Source organism: Camellia sinensis, chromosome 7 (assembly GCF_055761805.1).
Source record: "Camellia sinensis isolate YWXY chromosome 7, ASM5576180v1, whole genome shotgun sequence".
NCBI lineage: Eukaryota > Viridiplantae > Streptophyta > Magnoliopsida > Ericales > Theaceae > Camellia > Camellia sinensis.
Window position 1 is genome coordinate 42,308,993 of NC_138967.1, and position 24,069 is coordinate 42,333,061.

The following is a 24,069-nucleotide window of genomic DNA, read 5'->3' on the forward strand; positions in this document are numbered from 1 at the left end:
GTAGTGGATTTGATCAATTATTGTCCGACTGATTGGTCTGTGGACTCAGATGGGGGATTGCGATTCAAGGACAGGTTGTGTGTACCTAATATTGTCGAATTGAGGAAAGAGATTATGGATGATGCCCATAGGTTCCGATATACCATTCACCCTGGTGGGACTAAGATGTATCATGACCTGAAGAGAACGTTTTGGTGGGAAGGTATGAAGAAGACGCAGGAGAGTATGTTTCTCGATGTTATGTGTGCCAACAGGTTAAGACAGAACATCAACGACCGTTTGGACTGTTGCAGCCTCTTGAGATCCCTACTTAGAAATGCGAGTGCATCTCTATGGATTTCGTGGATGGATTGTCGTGGTCTAAGTGAGGCAATGAATCTATTTGGGTGATAGTGGATCGACTCACAAAGTCTGCTCATTTTATTCCTATCAGTGTTCACCGAACTGCAGATAAACTAGCTAGGCTATATATTCAAGAAGTGGTGCGACTTTATGGCGCACCCGTTTCTATAGTTTCAGATCGTGATCTGTTGTTTGTGGCAGAGTTTTGGGAGAGTTTTCAACATGCTTTAGGTGCTAGGTTAGACTTGAGCACAGCTTATCATCCCCAGATAGATGGGCAAACTGAGCGGGTAAATCAGATCTTGGAGGATATGTTGAGAGCTTGTGTCCTCGATCTTGGTGGTAGTTGGGAACAACACTTGCCATTGGTGGAGTTTTCTTATAATAATAGCTATCACTCTAGTATCGGGATGGCACCTTTTGAGGCTTTGTATGGGAGGCCATGTCGATCACCTGCTTGTTGGATAGAGGTAGGAGATGCGCCGTTGTTAGGGCCAGAATTGGTGAGGGAGACTACGGAGAAGGTAAATATTATTTGGGAACGTATTAAAACTACACAGAGTCGTCAGAAGAGTTACGCTGATAGAAAACGTAAGGGGGTTGAGTTGAATGTTGGAGATTTCGTGTTTTTGAAGGTCTCACCGATGAAGGGTATTATGCGGTTCGGAAAGAAGGAAAAGTTAGCACCTAGATTTGTGGGACCATATGAGATCATTGAAAGGATTGGTAATGTGGCTTACAAATTAGCTCTACCACCTGCTTTATCTATGATTCACAATGTGTTCCATGTATCTTTATTGTGGAAGTGTGTACAAAACCCTTCCCAAGTAGTATCACCAGAAGTGTTGGAGATTAGTGATGATCTAACATATGTGGTGTGACCGGTTACTATTCTAGATCGGGATGTAAAGCAGTTGCGGCGCAAGAAAGTGAACTTGGTGAAAGTGCAATGGAGCGAAGATGAGAACGATATTACCTGGGAGTTAGAAGAGAAAGTTCGGCATATGCATCCGGAACTTTTTGTTTAGTACTCTTTTCTATCGAATCTCGGGACGAGATTCTTTTAAGGTGTGTATATTGTAACGACCCTAATTTTCTTTAGTCATTATTTATTATTATTATGGTTATTATTATCTTATTTTATTTTTGACTTTATTAATTGTGTGGTCACATGAGAGTTAATGTGATATTTAATGGATTTAATGTTGTAATTATTAATTGGGTGGTTACATGAGATTTAATGGAATATTTAATGGATTTAATGATCTAATTATTAATTGTGTGGTTACATAAGATTTAATGTGATATTTAAGGCATTTAATGTTGTAATTAATAAATTTACTGCATATTATAGTTTATTAAGCTATTATATATTGAGATTTAGGTTTATAGTATAAGATTATTAGGTTATACTAGCTCTTAGGTTATTATATATATAATAACATAGAAGTATTCAACTAGGTTTAGGAGATCAAAAGGAAAAGAGAGAGAGAGAGAGAGAGAAATCAAAGAAGACAAAGAAAAGGGCATTAGCAAGGAAAAAAAGAGGAGAGGGAAGAAAAGGAAAGGATTAGGGTTTTGTTTTGGTGGCTCCTTTAGTTCTCCAAATATTTTATTGATCTTCAAAATAATATTGTGAGTACAAAACCCACTTCCCTTGATTTATATTTAATTCTTTGTTTTTACTTATTTATTTGATATTAGTTTGATTTTGTATTCACATAAAGATGATAGATTGATTTTAATTATTTTGACTAGTGGTGTATGTAAAGTTTAGGTTTCTTAGATAATTGATTGATTTTAATTACTTTGATTAGTTGTGTAGGTAAAGTTTAGGTTTTTTAGATGATTGATTAATTTGAATTATTTTGTTTAGTTGTGTAGGTAAGGTTTAGGGTTTATAGATGATTGATTGATTTTAATTATTTTGATTAGTTGTTTATGTAAGGTTTAGGGTTTTTAGATAATTGATTGATTTTAATTATTTTGATTAGTGGTATATGCAAGGTTTAGGGTTTTTATATGGATTGATTTTATGATTGTAATCACACTCATGATTATATGAAATTAAAATAAACTTAGAATCCATAGATATTGGTTAGAGGATGGATTGATTCGTTGTTTTTATTTATTTATTTTTATTAGATGTTGGATTGATTTTGTATTTGCATGTAGATGATGGATTGATTTTACTTATTTTGATTAGTTATGTATGCCATGTTTAGGATTTTTGTATGGATTTATTTTATGGTTGTAATTACACTCATGGTCATATGAAATTAAAATTACTTAAGAACCTATAGATAAATTCCTTATACTCCACCATGACTCCATGGATTGTTATTGTATTTGAGTGTTGTGAGAAAGAGTGTATAACAAAAAGTGAGGATTATGAGATTTATTTGAATGCCTTAGGCTCGGCATTGTTATGTTTATTCTCATGTGTGAGATGTTGTGTATATATATATTGTTGCCTTGTTCTCATGAGTAGACGAGTGATTTGATTTGCGCACGTACGTATATGCTAACCATCTAGGGAGTGTAAGTGAAACTCGGGACGATATCCCTGTGCAAGTTTGGCTTCGGAGCGGTGTTAGGTATACGGGAGGCACATGGGATATATGTGTAGGCCGGAAGGGGAGAGCCGAAGTGGTGGAGTTAAGGAACAAAGAATTTAATTATGAATTTATTAGTATAGTGTGTATGGTACTGTTATGTACATGATAAAAAAAAATAGTAAACGATCTTGATAAATTATGAAATTTGAGGAGAGGCATGTATATGTGATTTTGGACAACTTTTGAGTTGTAGCTTTTTATTAAAAAGATCGATTAGAACTTATAATCGGATGACCTTGGTTATTGTCGGTTTGATTCACTTTGGTAATGCAGATTTTATAGGTTGTTTTAACCCACGAAACGAGTTCATTTTTATTGGTTTCGCGTAAACTGAAGTAAAACATTATTTTGCACACTTTTCGTGATTTGAATTTTTTTTGGAAAAAAATCATCTTAGGGCAGTTTTTGTTCTTTTTCAGCTTCAGATTTTTCGATTAAATTCTGTCTAGATTTTTATATCAAGTTTTTCTCTTAACCTGTTCAGTTTCTGTTAAATTCGTTCACGCGGTCTTTTAGGAAATTTGATTCTGTACAACTTTCGTTCTTTGAGTTTTGATCAATTTGAATTATTTAAGAATGAAACGATATAATTTTATATTTTTTTAACAAGTTACTTATGATTAAATTATACTAACGTTATTTGTTTTGCAGGATGGTGGGTCTTACTAACTTTTTATGCAAGGCTGAACCACCATATTTTTATTTCAATTTTATCTATTTTATAATAAATTTATATTTCGTTGTATAGGGACAAGAAACTAAATGCCACCGTATCTCGGGAAACTAACCATTCGTCTCGGTGCGGTTGGAACTACTTGTCTTGTCCCGTGATAAGAATTAAATGTAAATCAATGGAAATGGGTTTTGTACTCACAATATTATTTTGAAGATCAATTAAATATTTGGAGAACTAAAGGAGCCACCAAAACAAAACCCTAATCCTTTCCTTTTCTTCCCTCTCCTATTTTTTTCCTTGCTGCCGCCCTTTTCTTTGTCTTCTTTGATTTCTCTCTCTCTCTCTCTCTCTCTCTCTCTCTCTCTCTCTCTCTCTCTCTCTCTCTCTCTTCCTTTTGATCTCCTAAACCTAGTTGAATACTTCTATCTTATTATAAGAGCTAGTATAACCTAATAATCTTATATTATAAATCTAAATCTCAATATATAATAGCTTAATAAACTATAATATTTAATTACAACATTAAATGCCTTAAACATCACATTAAACCTTATGTAACCACCCAATTAATAATTACAGCATTAAATCCATTAAATATCACATTAACTCTCATGTGACCACACAATTAATAAAGTCAAAAATAAAATAAGATAATAATAACCATAATAAAAATAAATAATGACTAAAGAAAATTAGGGTCGTTACATTAGGGTTACCTCAGAACTTGTGGGAGGAGGCAATTTTGTCTGCTAACTCTATCCTTAATAGGGTACCCCATAAGAAAATCAATCAAACACCTTATGAAGTATGGAAAGGTCGATGACCTACCTACTATTACCTCAAAGTGTGGGGGTGTTTGGCCAAGGTGGCAATCCCTAGCCTCAAAATGACTAAGATAGGACCAAAAACCATTGATTGTGTGTTCATTGGTTATGCTAATAATAGTAGTGCACAGAGGTTTTTAGTTCATAGTTCTGAAAATTCCAATATGTATGTAAACACTATTATTGAGTCAAGGAATGCGTCATTTTTCGAACACATTTTTCCTTGCAAAGAAACTGAAGAGACAAGTTCAAATAAAAGAACTTTTGAGACTGCTATGGGTGGCAGTAAAGACTAAAATGATAATGAAGCAGATGAACCTAGACGTAATAAGAGGGCTAGGATTTCTAAATCATTTGGTCTAGATTTTCTGACATACCTGTTAGAAAATTAGCCTCAAAACTTCAAGAAAGCAATGTCAAGTCTTGAAGCTCCATTGTGGAAAGAGACTATGAATAGTGAAATTGAATTAATACTGCAAAATCATACTTGGGAACTGGTGAATCTTCCACCAGGGTGTAAACCTCTGGGATATAGGTGGATATTTAAGAGAAAATTAAAAACAGATGGTTTAATTGATAAATACAAGGTTAGGCTTGTTGTTAAGGGATATAGGCAGATGGAAGGCCTTGATTATTTTGACACCTATTCACCAGTGACAAGAATAATATCTATTCATATGCTAATTATGATTGCAGCTCGGTATAATCTGGAGATATATCAGATGGATGTTAAAGCAGCCTTTTTCAATGGCAAGTTAGATGAGAAAATCTATATGGAACAACCGGAAGGGTTTCAAGTTCCCAGTCAAGAGAAAAAGGTTGTAAACTTGTCAAATCCCTTTATGGATTAAAACAAGCTTCGAAAGAATGGCATGAAAAATTTGATCATGTTATGCTTTCGGATGGTTTTAAGATAAACTCATGTGAAAATTGCGTTTATGTTAAACACACAGACAAAGGCTATGTCATAGTTTGTCTTTATATGGATGAAATGCTCATTATTGGAAGTAATAATGACATGATTATATCCACAGATAAAATATTGAACAAAAATTTTGACATGAAAGATCTGGGAATAGCAGACGTAATTCTAGTAATAAAAATTACTAGAACAACTGAAAGATATGCTTTATCTCAATCTCATTATGTTGAGAAGATTCTGGAGAAATTTGAAAAGCATGACGACCATCCTGCTAAAACACCTGTTGACATTAGTCTTCATTTGTCAAAAATATAGGTGCAGGCATATCATAATTAGAGTACTCTGGGATAATTTGAAGCTTGATGTACTTAATGAATTGCACTAGGCCAGACATAGCCTATGCTGTAAGCAAATTGAGTAGGTACACAAGTAATCTAGGGTCCGATCAGTGGAAAGTGATAATTAGGGTACTTAGGTATCTAAAACATACCCAGAATTATGGCTTACATTATACCAAATATCCAGCAGTACTCGAGGGGTACAATGATGCAAATTGGATATTGGATACTAAAGACTCAAAATCCACTAGTGGATATGTCTTTACCGTGGGAGATGCTGCAGTCTCTTGGAAATCCTCCAAGCAGACATGCATAGCAAGGTCGACAATGGAATCTGAGTTTATCACATTAGATAAAACAAGAGAAGAAGCAAAATGTCTTCGTAATTTCGTAGAAGACATTCCAATGCGGCCTAAACCTATGCCAGCTATATGCATTCACCATGATAGTGAAGTAGCAATAGGACGAACGCAAAATCATATGTATAACATTAAGCCTCGACATATTCGTCGAAGACATAATGCCGTTAGGCATTTTCCCTCACATGGAATAATTTCCATAGAATATGTAAAGTCAAGGGAGAATATTGCAGATCCATTGACTAAAGGGCTAGCTAGAGAGCAAGTGTATCATTTATCGAGGGGAATGGGATTAAAGCCTATTACTTAAAAGTCGCCATAATGGCAACCCAACCTAGTTGACTAGAGATCCCAAGATCTAGGTTGAAAGAGACAATCGAATTATGGATAACTTCATGTATCACTAAGGAGGTTTACTCATATCTATTTCTATAATAAGAAAAGTAATACTTGTAGCGTTAGTAGGATACTCTTAATAAGAAGTCACCTATATGAGTGTGAACTGGGCTGGTTCTTTGAAAATTGAGAAGGCTAAATTCTCTAGAGCACTCATGAATTACCAAGTGTTCTTCAGGGCCAAAATGAACACAACTGTAAGAACCAAACTATGTCTGCAGATACACTATGTGTAGTCTATTATCTTGGCTTACACAAACATCTAAACAGTTCAAAGCATCGCGTCCACTGGTTAGCTAGTAAGTCCGATAAACTTTCACTAGAGGAGGTTCAAAGCCAAAAGCTACCTATCTCGATGTGGTGTATCTTCTTAATGTACTCTTTCTTTGTTTGCATCTTGTTGCATGTCCGTTATCGTGAATTCCATTCACGTGGGGGATTGTTGGAAAATGGCTTTGGAAAAATTTGATTTTTTGCTAACTTTGAGTATTAATTAAGGTGGGACCCAAGAGTTATTTTTAACGTTACTAATTGGGTTCATGTTTGATGCCGCGTAGTGAATATTATCGTGTATTTGGTTGCACAAAACTATTTCTAGATAAATGAGAATTCAACACGTGTTTTCGGGTTCATGGAAATGACTTTAGGTGGGTTTCTTACACATTTATGAAATGTGCTTGTCCCACATTAGAAAGGCTTGAGGATTTGTATGGGTTTATATACTCTAGCTTGGGATACTTGGGATGGGCCCCAAGGTGTACCCAAGTTTGTGGAAGGGTGAGGTTATGGGTAAAGTGAGCTAGACTCATTAGACCCAAAACAAAAACAACACGTACACGCCGCCGCCGCCGCTGTCTGTCCGATCGGTCGGCTGGGCTGGGCTGGGCTTGAGCGCGGGTGCAAGGTGCGAGGTATGAGGTTGGGTTGGGCTTGTCCGGTCCAATACTTGTTTTTTGGGCCAAACACATTTGTATTTTATTTATTTATTTTTAATTTTGGTTTGAAAATTTAAAATAAATTGGTCTAGATTATTCCTTCATCCAAATAGATCCAGAACAGGTTTTCTACTTGTTACATTCCACTCGAACAAGTTTATACCTGTTGAATTTCAAACCAAACAAATATGTTTCTATTCAAATCTATCCAAACAGGTTTATGCCTGTTGAATCTGTCCAAATAGGTTTTTAACTTGTTCGGAAAAGCCACCTACTCCTCTATATAAAGCCTTCCATTCCAGCAATTTCAGAAATCCAATTTTTTAGAGCCTTTCTTCCTTGTGTCCTTCTAGTCATCCTCTCATCTTTTGCATCTATATTTAATCTTTAGGATGAAAAAGAGAGAGTTACAGCAAAGTTTTGGTTTGCCCGACTTGATTTTGTAGTGTTACAAATCAAGTATTAGTCGTTGCATCTTGGGAAGTAGATGTCAGCAAATCTTGAAGCACCGGAACGAGGGCGAAATCTACTTTAAGGAGATTGTGTCCCACACAAGCCTCAATGTTTAAAGTTTCTGTAATCAATTAATTCAAAATTTAATTTATATAATTAATTTATGAATTATTTCATTTTGTTGTTTATTTTGTTTATTCGTTTAATTTACACACACACACATCCTCTGTGGGAATAACATACGTTTGCAAAAAACAATTTAAAGCCTTGTGAGATTTGAGATTTGCAGAAATGCTAGTACTTGATTTCCATCCAAATGAGAGCGGTGTGCTTGATCGAACTTATAATTCAAACACATGTTTGTGGAGAAACGGGAAATACCGCAAAGGTTATTTCTTTACGTGTGTAGAATGTAGAACTCTAGATTAACTAAACAAATGTAACAAATTACTCTGCTGATAAAAAGAGAAAGTTTACAAATCTAAATAGTGTAAAAACTACAACTATGGTTGAAAAAAAAGAAAGAAAGAGAAAGACATTATAGACAACGAAAATTAAGAAATGCAAATGATAATGGTGCTACTCCGGGTAAAAATGCTAAAATATAGAGCTATGTGGTTAGGAATAAAGCTATACGCACCAATTGATATATTAATTAGTGTACTAACGAATGATATGTCATAATTTTAGAGTTTTGGGCCTTCGTAGTTTGTAAAATGTTGTGGGGTCATAATTTTTGAGTCCTAATGTCATAACATATGTTGATACATTAATTGGCATACCAATTGGTGCATGTAACATTACTATATTGTTAGTGTTGGGACCTTTACCTATCGTGTCTTTATGGCAGTCTACCACGTGGCCCATGTTGATCAAAGAACCATCCCATCTATCCATATTACATCCCATGCTCCCTTATAGGGCACGGTTTTGCTGCAGTCTGTCATGCTTTGGTCGCTTACAGTAGTTGACGTGGCCCAATGACAAACTTCCACATGTTTTTAAGTTGGATAAACAAATAATAGAGATGACGCCATTCTTTACTTTACTTTGTTTGTTTTTCCCCTCTCTTTCACATTATGATGTTCTCTTGTTTCCTCTCCCCTTCCTCCTCTCCATCATCTTTCCCATTTTTGAAAAGAATGAGAGATCTCGTTATATTTCTCCATTGCTACCTTCTCATTTCTTAATCTCCTACTGCCGCTCTACTAAGAGCAACCAGCATCAACACCAACCTCATTGTTTTCTTTTCTTTTTTTGTTTTTTTGGTTACATCGGATATAAAACAACAACAACGGACCAAGCTCGTTCTCTGGATATTCCTAGCATATGTTTAATCAGTCATGACAACCTGAAGACATGACAACGGACCAAGCTTTGCAAAGGCATTAGCACAAAGATTTCCTTCCTTTCAAACATGTTGGACAGTGCATTAGCATTCTCTACCAAATTCTTGAATGGGCATTTGTCCACAATTTCTTACTATATCAGTTGTACCACCTGAGCTACATCTGTTTCGATGATCACATTGTTTAGTCCTTTTTGAAGTATGACTGTTAGTATTTTGTACAGAGCCCATAATTCGGCTTCATGACTTGTTATTGGTTGCAATCTCCCATAGTAGCCACACATGTAAGGTCCTCTCTCATCCCGGATTAGCCTTCCGTATCCTCCACCTCCTCCTAATTTCCTGTTGCCATCTGTGTCAAACTTCAACCAACCTGTAGGTGGTAAACACTAATTTATTAGTTTATAAGAAGGACTGGGTAGGGACACAAATTAGAGGAAAGCTTGATGGATTTCCCTAGAGTAATCAAAAATGAATTTAGCACTCTCTTGGTTACTAACATATTTCTATCAAAGACAATACCATTTCTATCACGACCCAAACCTGCCCCTATAGGTTTAGTATCGTAACCAGCCAGTAATCCATGATTACCAAAGGCTTGCTTAATGATAATACAATAATGGGGCTAGCGGAAGCCGATAAATAAGAAAATAAAACGTCCAACGAGCTATGAAGACTTAAATGAAACAAAATAAACTTTCATATAGACATATATGTACAACAATTCACACCAAGTCGTATGCCAAAACATAAACAAAAGAGGAATTATAGCTCCATCATTTCTAGGTACACAAATCTCATAAACTATTCATAACTCATGATTGAATGTCAAAAGGGTGGTTTTCGAACCACCAGAAAGCCTCGACACTTGACAGATGGGAACCCCGCGGTGAGGCACAAAAGTTGGCTTGACAAAACTAAGGCTAGGTCGACGCCACTACATCCCCTCCTGCACATGATCACCTACATACATATATAAAAGAATGAGTTAGAGCCTAGTGAATAACAACAATGTAAAGAGGTTAAGAATGATGTCCCTATTGCATTCCAAATTGATCAATTTTAGTAGTAAATAAAACATCAGAAGTATACGCTTAGCAGATCCATGTTTCATATAGAAAGCATAGTAATTTACGTGGTACATCAGGTAGCAAAATAGAACAGACGGTCATGAAGACCAAACAATTACATATATGATGGCCATCAATACAGTAAACAAAAGTTCCAAGAGTTGGAACTGACAGATCAGTAAATAGATGTTAAGGATGCCACGAGTACAATTCATAAAACAGGACAATCGTTCTATCAATTAGAAAATAGCATGTCAGAAACAAAGCATTTTATAAGTCAGAAAATACTTATAATTCAACATATCTTTACAAGGTTGTTACTCACTGTTGGCTCCCTGACTTGCGTGGTTGGGATGCGGCGTTTGACCTACAAAGGCACAGTTCATAATACAGTCCTTCCGTTCAATTAATTCATAAACTATCCGTTGCTTATTTTCTACCCGTTCCCACTCGTTCTTTCATTTTCTTCTGTGTTCATGCAATACATATGAACATGGAAACAATTGACAACCATGCAATTGAGAGCCCAAAAGTCAGAAAAAATAGAAGGAAAAACGGACTGAGTTGGCCCTGCTGACTGCACGTGCGGTGGCCCTGGCTGCTCGTGTGGTGGCCTGGCCACTTTAGCGAGCAGAATGCAAAAGTGAACAGGGGAAGGCCGACCGCTTGTGCGATGGCCCTGGCTGCTTGTGCAATCCTCCTGTAGAATGAAAATGGAGCAAAAAAAGGTTTGGCTGCTCGTGCAGTGGCTCAGGCCACTCAAGCGATTTGGGTGAAGTTCCAGTCCAAAAATTTGCTTCAACGTTGAAGCTCCATTTTTGCAAACCCAAGTTCAAATTCATGATAATCAACATCCAATACTCACAAAAACATGTTAAATGAGCAATTTCTAACTTCAAGCAAAATCAAAACTTTCACACAAAACTCCAATTCCACTTTAGAGATCACTGCTTAGAATTTAAGGGCCAAAAATCAAATTATGCAATTGTTAAGTTCAAAACTCAAAATCCATGGAGTTTCATCCTCCATCTTTAAGAATCAAGCCAGAACAAGTAGTTGATCATGAGGAATACCATGTATGACAAAATTTGAAGCTATTTCCTACAATTCCTCTTTTTAGGGTTTATTACTACAACGTACACCACCCAACTTCCTAATTCAACCCAAATTCTTCAATCTCATGTGTAAATTAACTTAATCTCATGGCTTAGACAAGAATTCTTACCTATGATTGAGAACTTGTTGAAGATTGCTCTAATCCCCTTGATTCTCCTCTTTTCTTCTTTCCTCTCTTGAGCTCTTTCTCTCCCTTTCTCTAGAACTCTCTCATAAGTCTCTACAAAATATCTCTCCCTATATCTTCCTCTTATTTGTTGACTAAACCAAAATTTTCCTAAATCAAATTTTAAGCATCACTAATTTAAATCAAATTCACTTAATCAAGACAATCCTCATATAATCCAAAAAACTTAACCCAAACTTAATCTTACTAGGGTGAATTATTAGTCCAACATCTAACTTTTAACCTTATAATTTAATGAATCAGACATGTCTTTTTCACACATTAACATATCTGTCAATCAAAACATACTTCAAATAATTCATGGCACATAATTAACACACATATAAGCATATAAATCACATAAAAGCATATGATTAAGGTAACCTTCAGATTTAATAGTTAATAAAGGAGGCGGGTGTTACAATTTCTGTTTTTCGAAATCTTCCATAAAGTAATAACAAAAATAATATACCAAGAGAGGTAGTCATTAAAATGCTTGTTGCATTTGGCATTACTCTTGAGAAAATCCATCCAAGGTCTCCTCAACATGTCAATGTGCCACTTTTTGTTAAAAACAGTGAGACACACTTCTTTGGCTTTATAGAAATCTCTAAATAAAAGATTGACATCCTCAATCCCACAACAACTAGGGCATGGAGGATTATTAGTCAAGCCCCTCTTCAATCTCATTTGATTGGTGAGCAACGTGCCATGAAGCATAACCCACAAGAAATCTTTAAGTTTTTGTGGTAATCTCAATTTCCACACCCAATTCCAGTCCTCATCCTTATCATTATTCCCCAAAAGAAATTCATATATAGAAGAAACTGTAAAGGCTCCATCAGGAGACCCCTTCCATAGAGGAGTATCCACCTCATGATTTCCAAGGGGTGGTTCTTTCAAAATTAGAGTAGCCAGGGGATGGGGAAAATTGTCATTCACAAAGTTTTTATCCCAGTTCCCATCTTCCCCTAACAAACATCTCACATTGGTAGCATTATAAGCATTCTTTTGGTTGATATGATTAGTGTTTGGAGACATTCTCCTCAAAAGAACTATTTCCACACCACCAATCTTTCCAAACATGTACAGAGTTACCATCACCAACATTCCACTTCACACATTTCCTTAAGATATTTCTGGTACTCGTAATGCCTCTCCATAGATGAGAGGCATTTCTCTATTTCTTCCAATCAATAAGAGAAGTTCTTTTTAAATATTTCCCTTTTAGAACATCATGCAACAGACCTTCTTTGTTATTAATCAGATTCCAACCCAGATTAGAGATCAAGGCTAGATTTTGGTCCCTAGCTTTCTTGATCCCAAGACCACCATTCTTTTTTATATTGCAGACCACATTCCACTTGACAAGGTGAATTTTCTTTTTCTCCAGGGAATCACCCCAAAGGAAATTTATGTTTATGCAGTCAATATCATTACAAACTATTTAGGAAAAAACATGGTCTACATAGTATATGAAGGAATAATAGAAGACATAGATTTGATGAGAGTGTCTCTACCAGCCAAGGATAGGGAATTGGCTTTCTACGTAGCCAACTTTTTTTTTTTTTTTCATTTTGCCTAAAATATCATTAAAGTGGCCTCTGGTAACTCTTCCATGAATAAGAGGTACACCTAAGTATTTTCCTAACTCAGAAGTTAGAGGAATGTCACACTTTGTGCTAAGCTCTTTAGCTTTCCTCCTATCAACATTAGGGTAGACAAATAGCTTGGACTTATGGGAGTTTATTCTCAACCTAGACATCTCACAAAACTCCTCCATATAACCTTCATGATTGGGCTATAGTTGGACATAGTAGCCTAACCAAAAAAGCATAAGGTCATCAGCAAAAAAAAGATGGGTAAGATTAGGTCCACCTCTGGTCAACGCCACAGCTTTCCAATTCTTATTCTCTGCCTTAAAACTGATCATGTTGGATAGTTTCTCTAAACATAGCACAAACAGGTATGGAGACAGGGGGTCCCCTTGCCTCAGCCCTCTTGAAGGTGTGAATTCCTCTAGAGGCTCACCATCCCAGACAACAGCAGTACTATTAGTGGTGACAAAACACATAATAAGATCAATGAGATTTTTATCAAAATTAAACTCCACCAGAGTTTGTTTTAAAAAATCCCAAGAGATGTTATCACAGGCTATTTCCAAATCAATTTTAAAAACCATACCTCCCTTTTTTTTCTTTTTTTTTTCCTTTTTGGATTTGGAGTGTGTATAATTTCTTGAGTAATGATGATGTTGTCACTTGTATTTCTACCAGGGATAAAACTATTTTGGTTAGAACTAACAATCTTACTCAAGAGAGGCCTCACTCTACTGCAATGATTTTAGAAATAATTTTATAAGAAACATTACAGAGACTAATAGGTCTAAACAATTTCACACTTTCAAGATTGTCAATTTTAGGAATCAAAGCAATAAGGGTTCTATTAACATCTCTTGGTACTTGGTTTTTTCAGAAAATGGTTTTTAACAAAATCACACACAGACACACCAATAATAGACCAATACGTATGATAAAACACAACCTGGAACCCATCTCTGCCAGGAGCTTTGAAGGCACTAATTTGCTTAACAGCTCTCCAAACTTCCTCATTGGTAATGGTCTTTGTAAGAGCAGCATTGTCCTCCTGAGGTAACTTACAACTCACCATGTTACTCCAGTTATCAGCAAACAGGGATGGCGTGTAACAAAAACGACTAACAAAATAATTGGTGATCAAATTTTTAAGTTGGTCAGGTTGGTCCACCTACACCCCATTCTCATTTTTAAGCATCACAATCCTACTTCTTCTCCTTTTAGCCAATGTAGTAAGATAAAAGAATTTAGTATTCCTTTCACCTTGAGTAACCCACTTGGCCCTCGATTTTTGGAACCATATAAGTTCCTCTTGGTACGGAACTTCCATCACTATTACACCCGAAAACTCAATGGATTCTTCATCACTACCACAACTGATCCCAAAGTCGCTGCCACCACCACCATCTCCCCCTTCCATATTCACATTAAGACTAACAATCATTTCACAACTCACAACACTATTTTGTTTATTTCACCCATCAAATCTCTTTGGTGTGATATTTGGGACAATTTTACAATTTTTTTCTTCAATTTTTGCAATTTGTAATTCATATTAGGCATTGTCTGAATGGAAGATTGTATAGTTTTCTATTAGTGTTATCAACCCCCCCAAAAAAAAAGGAAAAAAGAAAAAGAGACAACTTGAGAACAACAAAATAATTTATTCCAATGACTGACATTGTAAGTTTGTAACTCTAAATTTGAAAGAAACAGTTCTTTGGTGTTCAATTAGAAATAGTGCTTAAAAATCGATCCATGATAGGTCTGCTATAGGATCTTGTTCCCATGGCTGACTTTGTAAAAAATTAATGGACAAGGGAGATAGAAGGAAGAAGTAGAAAGAGAATAAAAAATAAATCAGAAAAAGAGAGAGATGTGTGAGAGTGGAACAGTAAATGAGGAGAGAGGACATAGAATAAAAAGGTAAGATAACACTATCTCTCCATTAATTTTACAGTATTCAAGAAACATGTGTCACGTTGTCATTAGGCCACATAAGTGACTGGGCGTGACCGGAGCTTCAATGGCAGTAGCAAAAGACAAGTTATTGGTTGATCCTAGGGTATAGTCACGTGACACCCCATGTGTGTTATGATTGATAGAAAGAGTAAAATTCATGATTTTGTGTTCCGTTATTGGGGAATATAAGGGGGCATAGGATTTCGTAATTGGTCAGGAGTATGACCATAGGAAAACCACTCCCCACATTATAAGCATGATTGTATATCTGATGTTCCATCCCGTTTATGGTATAACATTTCTCCTCTTGAAACTCAATTCTTGGGAGGGAGGGGGGTTGGCTTGGAATGGAAGGGTCTAAACAGCTGCTTATTTACAAAGAATTGGGATTCTTGGTGTGAATGCTAGCATCAATTGTATTTTCTATAATTTAGAAGTTGAATCAGTTGATCTTGTGTTGTTGTTGTGCTCATCAGTTTGGAAGGTTTGGGCCAACTTGTTGAATTGGTGGGGTCTAGTGGGTGGTGCCTGGGTTAATAGAGGGTTGCTTAATTGGTAGGTTGGATTTAGGTTTAAGAAATGTGATTGGTCGATTTGGAAAGTTATCTCTTTGGCTCTGTTGTGGTCCATGTTGGGATATTTTTAATAAAAATAAAATAATATATTATTTTAATAAATTCAATAAATTTTGAGTTACAAGAAGATTTTTGTCTCATTATTTCTTTGTTTAATATGATGTTAAATGGTGGTTTATTGTTATCGTTAAGTGAATTTTTGTTATATAAGTTACTAAGAGTATATAAGTATATAGTTTTCTATGAGTTGAAAGATGCATAAGACACAAAAAGAGATTGAAAAGATGATTTGAGAGATAAAATGTTTCATGAGAGTTCTACATATTTTATATTGTATTTTGGGAACTCTAGTTGTGACATGATTCAAGCCTCTTGTTGGTCATGAACACTAGATGAGAGACGCTGTGAGCAACATGAATTTTATCTTGGAATTGTTTTCACTCCGATTGTACCTTTACGAGGGGAGGAAAAATAGTTTTAGGACAGTGACAACATGACTCCCAAAGTCTCACAGTTACGTTTCACTACATGTATTTTGTCTATATATATTATTATTTATTGTCATGATATTATAGAATTCATTCTAATTATCTTGTTTATTATATTGCTAGACTAACAATCTCAAACTGCTTTTCTTTCTAAATCTTCGTATATCGAGCAAAGTGTTACTTGATTTTGTTTAATATATTGTTTGGCAAATTGTTTCATAGAATAATTATGTTTTCTTGGTTTAAAAATGATAAAATAAAACACACATATAGTGTTGATTTTCTTGATCATTCTTCTGGAAAATTGTAATTGTTTTTATGTTACCAAAAATTATTTTCATATTCTAATTGAACATTTACATTTCAAAGGTATGCTAGAAATTCATTTTTATAATATCTTCTTTGTAACTCCATGTTTGCATGGGACTTCTTGATGATCTTTAAATGTCCAAGTCGAATTTTCCATGTCAGTGAACCTCTCATGCTTTGGTTTTCAATTGTTATATTAGTCATATACTTCATGTTAGGTTTTTGTAATTGACAATCCCGTTTGACAGAACTTTTAGTTGTAATTTTATTCACTCTTTTGTTTCAGTGAGGCAATAAGTGTTTAGGTGCGAATCCAATCCGAATTGTGCTCACACAGAGGAGTTTGTGTTCTTGATCCTTTTATGTTTTCCACTTTGCTGACTATGTATTGGGATCAAGCAAAAAGCAAAAATGTAGGCGAAGTTGTTTGACCACTCGAACGGTCATTTGTGCACTCGAACGGAGAATAGGATCGTCTAGTACGCTTGCAGAGTGCCTGAACTTTTGGAAAGAAAGTTTTACCGCTCAAGCGATGAAAGTTGCGCTCGTGCGGTCAGCGTATATGTTTTGCCCTGCCTTTACTCACATCGCTCGAGCAGTGAAGTGTATGCTCGAGTAATCTTCGCAATCTAGTTTGCTATAAAGTGCGATGTTTGCTCAGTTTAGTATTTGAGCTGTCCATATTTTCAGAGAGAAAGAAAAAAAACAAAGTGTTTTATATTAGAGGGCGCTCTATAAGTGTTTCCTTGATAATTTAAGAGTGATCAATGGATCCATGAACTTTGTATCAACAACATCAAAGGGTTTGTTTGTTTTCTTTTATTCACAAAAGAGAGAGTTGTCCTTTGATGGATTCCGAGGAACTTGGGCCTGAAGTTTTGGTGGATTCCGGAGTGGCTCATTGTCATGAATTCGACATCAATGTTGTGGGTTCAATGCCGGGCAAGACAATTTCGAGATGAAAACGGTGGTGGAAGAGGCACATCGGTGTCAGTTCAATTCAGGTGTGGATTCGCTAGGTAATTAAGGGTACACATGTGTAATTCATTTTTATCTTCTTAGTGGATTGTTTTGTGACTTTGGCTCGAGATTTTTTTTTTAATTTTTTTTTATCAAAATTGGAGGCGCTCCAATTATGATTTTTTTTCACGTTAAATCGTTGTGTCGATTTATCTTTAATTGTTTAATTGGGATTTTTATTCATTGTTTAAAATTGAAATATAATCCCAAATCAATATCTCAAAAATTTTAGATTTTTCACTTGATGCAATAGCAATACATTTGATTAGCGTTATATGTGAGTAATTAGAAAATATGCAATGTATGCTTAAATATACTTGAATGGCATTTTAGAATAAGAAATCTATATATATATATAGATATTAAAAAAAAAAAAGACTTAGGCCTTGTTTGGAAACAGGCTATTTTAGTAACTTTTTGACTTTTTTGCTAAAATATGAGGTAAAAAAAACTAGCATGTTGGAATGACTTTTTGGATTTTACGAACAGTTGTGCAAAAAGTAGAGAGAAAATGGAATGTTTGACTTTTTGGTATAAGTTATAGGCTTTTTAATTTTTTTTAGTAACTTTTTGGCTTTTAAGCTAAAACTGTTGCATGCCAAACGAGGCCTTAATTGATAAAAAGCAAAGTACAAAGTACAAGAACAATTATATCAATAAACGAAGGTTAGTGGAAAAAGTATCACGATGAATAAGATCATTCCAACTAGGTTAGCACCAAAATGAACATCCTATCATTTGCTAGCATCCCCAAGTAATACATTTGATTAGCGTTATATGTGAGTGAGTAGAAAATATATAATGTATGCATAAATATACTTGAATGGCATTTTAGAATAAGAAATCTATATTTAATAGTTTTAGTTATTAGGAGGATCAAGGTTATGCATTTAGTTTAGCTGTATATAAAAACAAATTTTGGATAGATTAATTTTTTGGAAAAATGTGGCATTTTAGAATAAGAAATCTATATATAATAGTTTTAGTTATCAGGAAGATAAAGGTTATGCATTTAGTTTTGCTGTACAGAAAAACTAATTTTTGATAGATTAATTTTCTAAAAAAAGGGTTTTTGTTGAATAATCCTCTAAATACATTTACTATTTAGTATTCCACATTTGTCTATTGGGAATTTTAATTCAATCAAAATATTTTAACTAATTGTTATATTTATTTCTTGACCGTTATGAACTGAATGTGTGTTGCAACAAATTAATTACAATTCAATCGTTAGTATTAGATGTTCTTATTATAATATAATTTAATACATAGCAAGGAATTTGAATTGCCATTATTTGATCAACTGTGTTCATCCGTTCATTATATTTGATAAATGATTGAGTGTAACTCTTGTATTATAAAAAAAAAAAAAAGTCATATGATTTTAATTCTCATTTTAATGGATTAATCATTTGATTTATGGAGTTATATTAGTAGTTAAATTACATTTACTTCTTGGTTGATTAGCCTTATATGCTTTTCTACCTAAAAAGTTACACAGAAGTTACATTATATTGTTCCATTTAAGTGGTAAGGATATATACCGTTTGGGAATTGATGATTTTGGGAAGGTTTGAAGGTTTGGAACATGTGGGAGTAAACTAAATTGTCACTACAATAAAAACACATTTTAGTAACACTCTAATAGCAACATGTTTTTAAAAAATGTCACAAAAAGAATATTTGGTGGCACATTTTGAAAAAATGTCACAGAGCCATAAACATACAACGCTCTAGTGGCATTTCAATAAAAAAAAGTGCCACTTCACTACAACAAAATGTGATTTAATAGTAACAATTTTATGGCATTTTATAAAAGAATGACACAAGAAATCATTTTAATGACATTTACCAAAAGATGCCACTAAACTTTAGTAGTAATGGCATTTTTTTATAAATGTCACTGAACTAGATAGATGTAAGTTACTTTTTATGGCATTAAGTGAAAAGTGTCATAAACAAATATTTTATTGCATTTTGAGAAATGTCACTAAACCAAAAAATTTCCAAGCTATCTAATGTCATTTTTTAAAAAAACAAAAAATGTCAATATACTTCCAAATTTTTTTAAAATGCACAAAATAAATTGAACTCAATATAACATGCTATCAATTTGACAAATTTGAGACAAAACCAAAAATTCAAGGTTAAAATAGATTCAATTGAAATTACAAAAACTAAAATAACACAAAAGGCAAAGTAGAGGGACTAATAGTGTAATTTGCCCTAATTGTTAGCATTTTTTAATGACAAATATGCATATAAGTGACATATGTCATTCTTTTAGAGGCAAAATAATAAATTTGCTCAACTTGGTGAGTTAATCTGAACAAATTCAGCGATCATTTTTCGTCAGAAACACTAACGGTATTATTAATTGGACCAAATTGACACAAAATTAAAAATTAAAATTGGTCTAATAAAAAATAATATTTATTTATTTATTTAGTTAAATGTGAACAAATTTATAAGTGGCAATGAAAGAACATATAAGTGGCATTTTGTAGTAGTGGTAGTAGTTTTGCAAACTGTCACTAGAATAAGCTCCAATGGCACTTATATTTATTTAATGGCACAAATGAATTGGATTTAGTGGCATTTATGAAGTTGTTAAGAATATCAATTGTGGCATAACAAGCGCCATTAAAAATCCATATAGTAGCATTTTTTAGATCGTAAGTCTTCTTTAATGACACTTGATAGCGTCACGAATAGTATCTACCATGACATTAAAGTGCCACTGAAAGTCTTTAGCCTTGATGGTGTAATGGTACTTACAAGTGTCACTGAAGTGCCACTAAGTCTTTTTTTTTAATGGCGCTTGATAGTATCACAAATAGTGTCTATCATGACATCAAAGTGTCATTGAAAGTTTTTAGCCATGATGGTGTAGTGGCACTTGTAAGTGTCATTGAGGTGCCACTAGTATCTACCGTGGCATGGGGTATAAATGGCACTCATTTAAAATGCCAGAAAACTAAAAATGTCATTAGAAGAATAGTTTTGTGACACTTTCAAATGTCACTAAACTAAAAAAATGTTGTAGTATGTGTGTGTTTACAAATTCTTATTTTGTGGAAAAGGAGAAAAATGGCTAATGATTTTTTAATTGGGTGATAGGGCTAACAAATTCTCTTTAGAATAGTTACACTCTGTGACTTTTTAATAGCACAATTTATTTGTTTGTTACATATGGTGTATTATTACTACGAGATTAAAGAATGTTATTCTGTTTGATTGTATGTCATCTCAATTCATCCAGAGAAAAACTTGACTGCCTAAATTCTTATATTGGATGGTTTCATAGATAAATTATTCTAAACACCAATTCAAATTATTCGTCCTTTGAATTTTACTTCCATTGAAATATTTATCTAGAATTGACAGACTCACATGCAGGTTGCTTTCTATATATTCTTAATAGCATGTTAATAGATGTGTGGTGGTTTATCAATTCGTAAATTTGGATTGGGATGGTCGGTATTGTTTTCGTTCTATATAATAAAAAGGTTTTTTTTTAACTCAAAAAAAAAAATGGAAGAAGAAGAAGAAGAAGATTGGAATATGATGGTGAGTTATTTGTAAGTAAAATCAAGTTGTGTGACATTTTCATAAAGAGAAATATTTGAAATATTTTTCAATTTTCTATAAGTGTGAGTAAGAAGACATTGCTTGGAAAAAAATAATTATTTGTGTTTTGACTTTCTAAAGATTTATATTGTGGAGGTGGATGAGATATGTGTGTTTTCAAATTCTTTATTATATACACTACAGGAAATTACACTTTTGGCAGCCAAAAGGAATTTAGTCACCAAAAGTTGTACAATAAGCGACTAAAAATTACATTGGTCGGCATTGTTTAAGGTTTCACTATTAATTTTTTTAGTAGCTGGATATTAATTATTGGCGACTAAAAATAAATGTAGTCACTAAACATGCCACTATAGGCGACTAAAACAATATTGGCCGGTGTTAATTTAGGTTTTAGGCTACTAAAATTTATTTTAGTCATGATATACTAATTTTTGCCGACTAAAATCAATTTAGTAACCAAATAATTAGCATAATGTTTGTTATTAACCTTTTGCGACAAAAATTTTGTTCGGCAAATATTCACTTTGGTGACCAAAAAACTTTTAGTTGTGGTATAGTAATTTTTGTCTACTAAAAAAATTTAGTCGCCACTTAAATGGCATAATTTTTAATTTTTATCTTTGGCGACCAAAAAATTGGTCGGCAAATATTCGTTTTTGGTAACCGAAAAACTTTAGTCGTGGTATAGTAATTTTTGCCTACTAAAAAAATTTAGTCGCCAACCAAATAACATAATTTTTACTGGTCTCTTTGGAAACCGAATATTTGGTTAGTAAATATTTATTTTTGGTGACTAAAATTATTTAGTCAGCAATATTTAGCTACTAAAAAAAATTTAGTTGCCTTTATCTGACTTTTACCGACTAAATTTTTTAGTTGGCAATTGTAATTAACATTTTGGAGGGAGGATTTTGAATTTTTGAAGGGTTCCTAAATTAATTGGCGATGAAACTCTGTTTTAGTCGGGAAAAAGTTGCAATTCTTTGTTTTTGACGACGAAAGCTGTTAGTCAGGAAAGAAAAAATGCAAAACGTCACCCTTTTAGGTTAACTTATCTTGGAAAGCTGGTGTCTCTAGTGTTGTTTGGTGTGTATTATAGGGGGTGATTATAGCTTATTTTAATTTGGAAATCTGTGTCAGACTATTTGGTGCTGCTTTTACTTACAGCTTTTTAGGCAGAAATAGCTTAAATAAGTTGAGAAAAGTTGATCATTTAGAAGTTAGGGAAGGGGTGCTTTTGATTTTAGCTTTCTGATTATCAACTTTTAGCTTACAATAAGCTATACCAAACAATAGACTGCCTCTCTCTCTCTCTCTCTCTCTCTCTCTCTCTCTCTCTCACTTGTGCGCACGCCTCTCCTCCTTCCACGATCTCTATCGCACCATCATCACATTGTCGTATAGTTGTACCTTCGTCGATCTACCATTGGAGCATTATCCCAGGTATGTCTTCCGCCCTCTCTTTGTCTCTATCTCTGTCTCTTTGCCTTCTTCCATTCGTATACCTGTAAATTGACCCAGCCCAAATCGTAACCTAAAGAGGTTGAGTTGCCTAAGAACTTCCAACCAGAGTTGCTATACCTGAATGCTCAAGTTGGGTTCATTGAATGCTCTTCTGTTGATCCTTGGGTCTAACTGGTTAAACCACCTCAATCTACAACTCTTACCTTCAAATAAAAAAATTTAAAAAAAAAAAAAAAATCAACAAGGCCTATGGTGGCTATATATATATGAGAATAGTAGTGATTAATTAGTATCTGATCGACCTTTCAACTTGTTAGCAATGAGATCCCAGTTCTGAGGGCTGTAAATAGCAACAAGTTGTTTAATTTGAAAGTCCTCTACTGGCTTCCAATGCCCTCTACCGCAAAGCTTATTCAACCGCTGCTTCCCACCTTCCATTTCCTTCTCCTTCACTGGTCCATTATTTGGGTCCTCATCATTGATCTCATTATTATCTTCCTTTGGAGCTGTTATTGTTCACAATCATGGTTTCAATCACACAATCAAACCCATTAAAAACAATACAATATCTTGAGAGGCCCTTACCATTGTCATCACTTCCATCATTGTTCTAATGATTAAGTCCATTGCCTTTTTTTTTTCCCCTTCATTTTTTGTTCTCTCTCTTCAATTTTCTTCCAACTTTTTATTCTTAAAATTAAAGTTGTTGAGGTGGAATATTATTGTAATTCATCACCTCTGCTGTGGTGATTTCTAAGAAGTGTTAATTTTGTTACAGATTTTTACTTGGTAGAAAAACCATTCATCTTATAAAGAACCAAAAAATCCAATCAAGGGATGTAAATATGCCTATCATATTTACCAAATAGAATTACCTTCCTCCAGTTTGCATTCTAATTTGATGGAATTTCATGGGAAATTCATTTCACAAAGTGCTTGATTTTGAGCAGTCCCTGAAATCATGGTAAATGGTCCAGAGGAAATTCAGGGTATGAGAATACTAAAACATCTGAGTTGATGTCATATTTTAAGTGCTTTATATAAGTATTAATCAGATTGTGTTTTGATTGAATATGCACTTGACTCATGGTTGGTGTAACATATGTTAATGCTTTGAAAGTTGAACTCATGTTATTGAGACAAAATGTTGGAAGTGAGCAGATGTATATTAGAATGTGTGTATTAGTATACAGATGTATATTACTAGTTTTTTTGCAAATGTGAATCTATCATGTATTAAAGACTTGATTGAATAAAAAATATAAAAAGACTTGAAGTTGTAAACCTTTGATATATTTTATAGTAGCTATGACTTTGTACATGATCCAGTAAGTAAAAAACAATGAATGAGAAAGAAAAAAAAAATTGTAATGCTATAGACAGGGCAATTCCTTTACTGTTACAAGCTTAAACATAGTTCTACAACCTAAAAAATAAGGGGAAAGAATAAAAGGATGTCTTGAATACTAAAAATAATGCAAAAATAAATGTTCTAACAT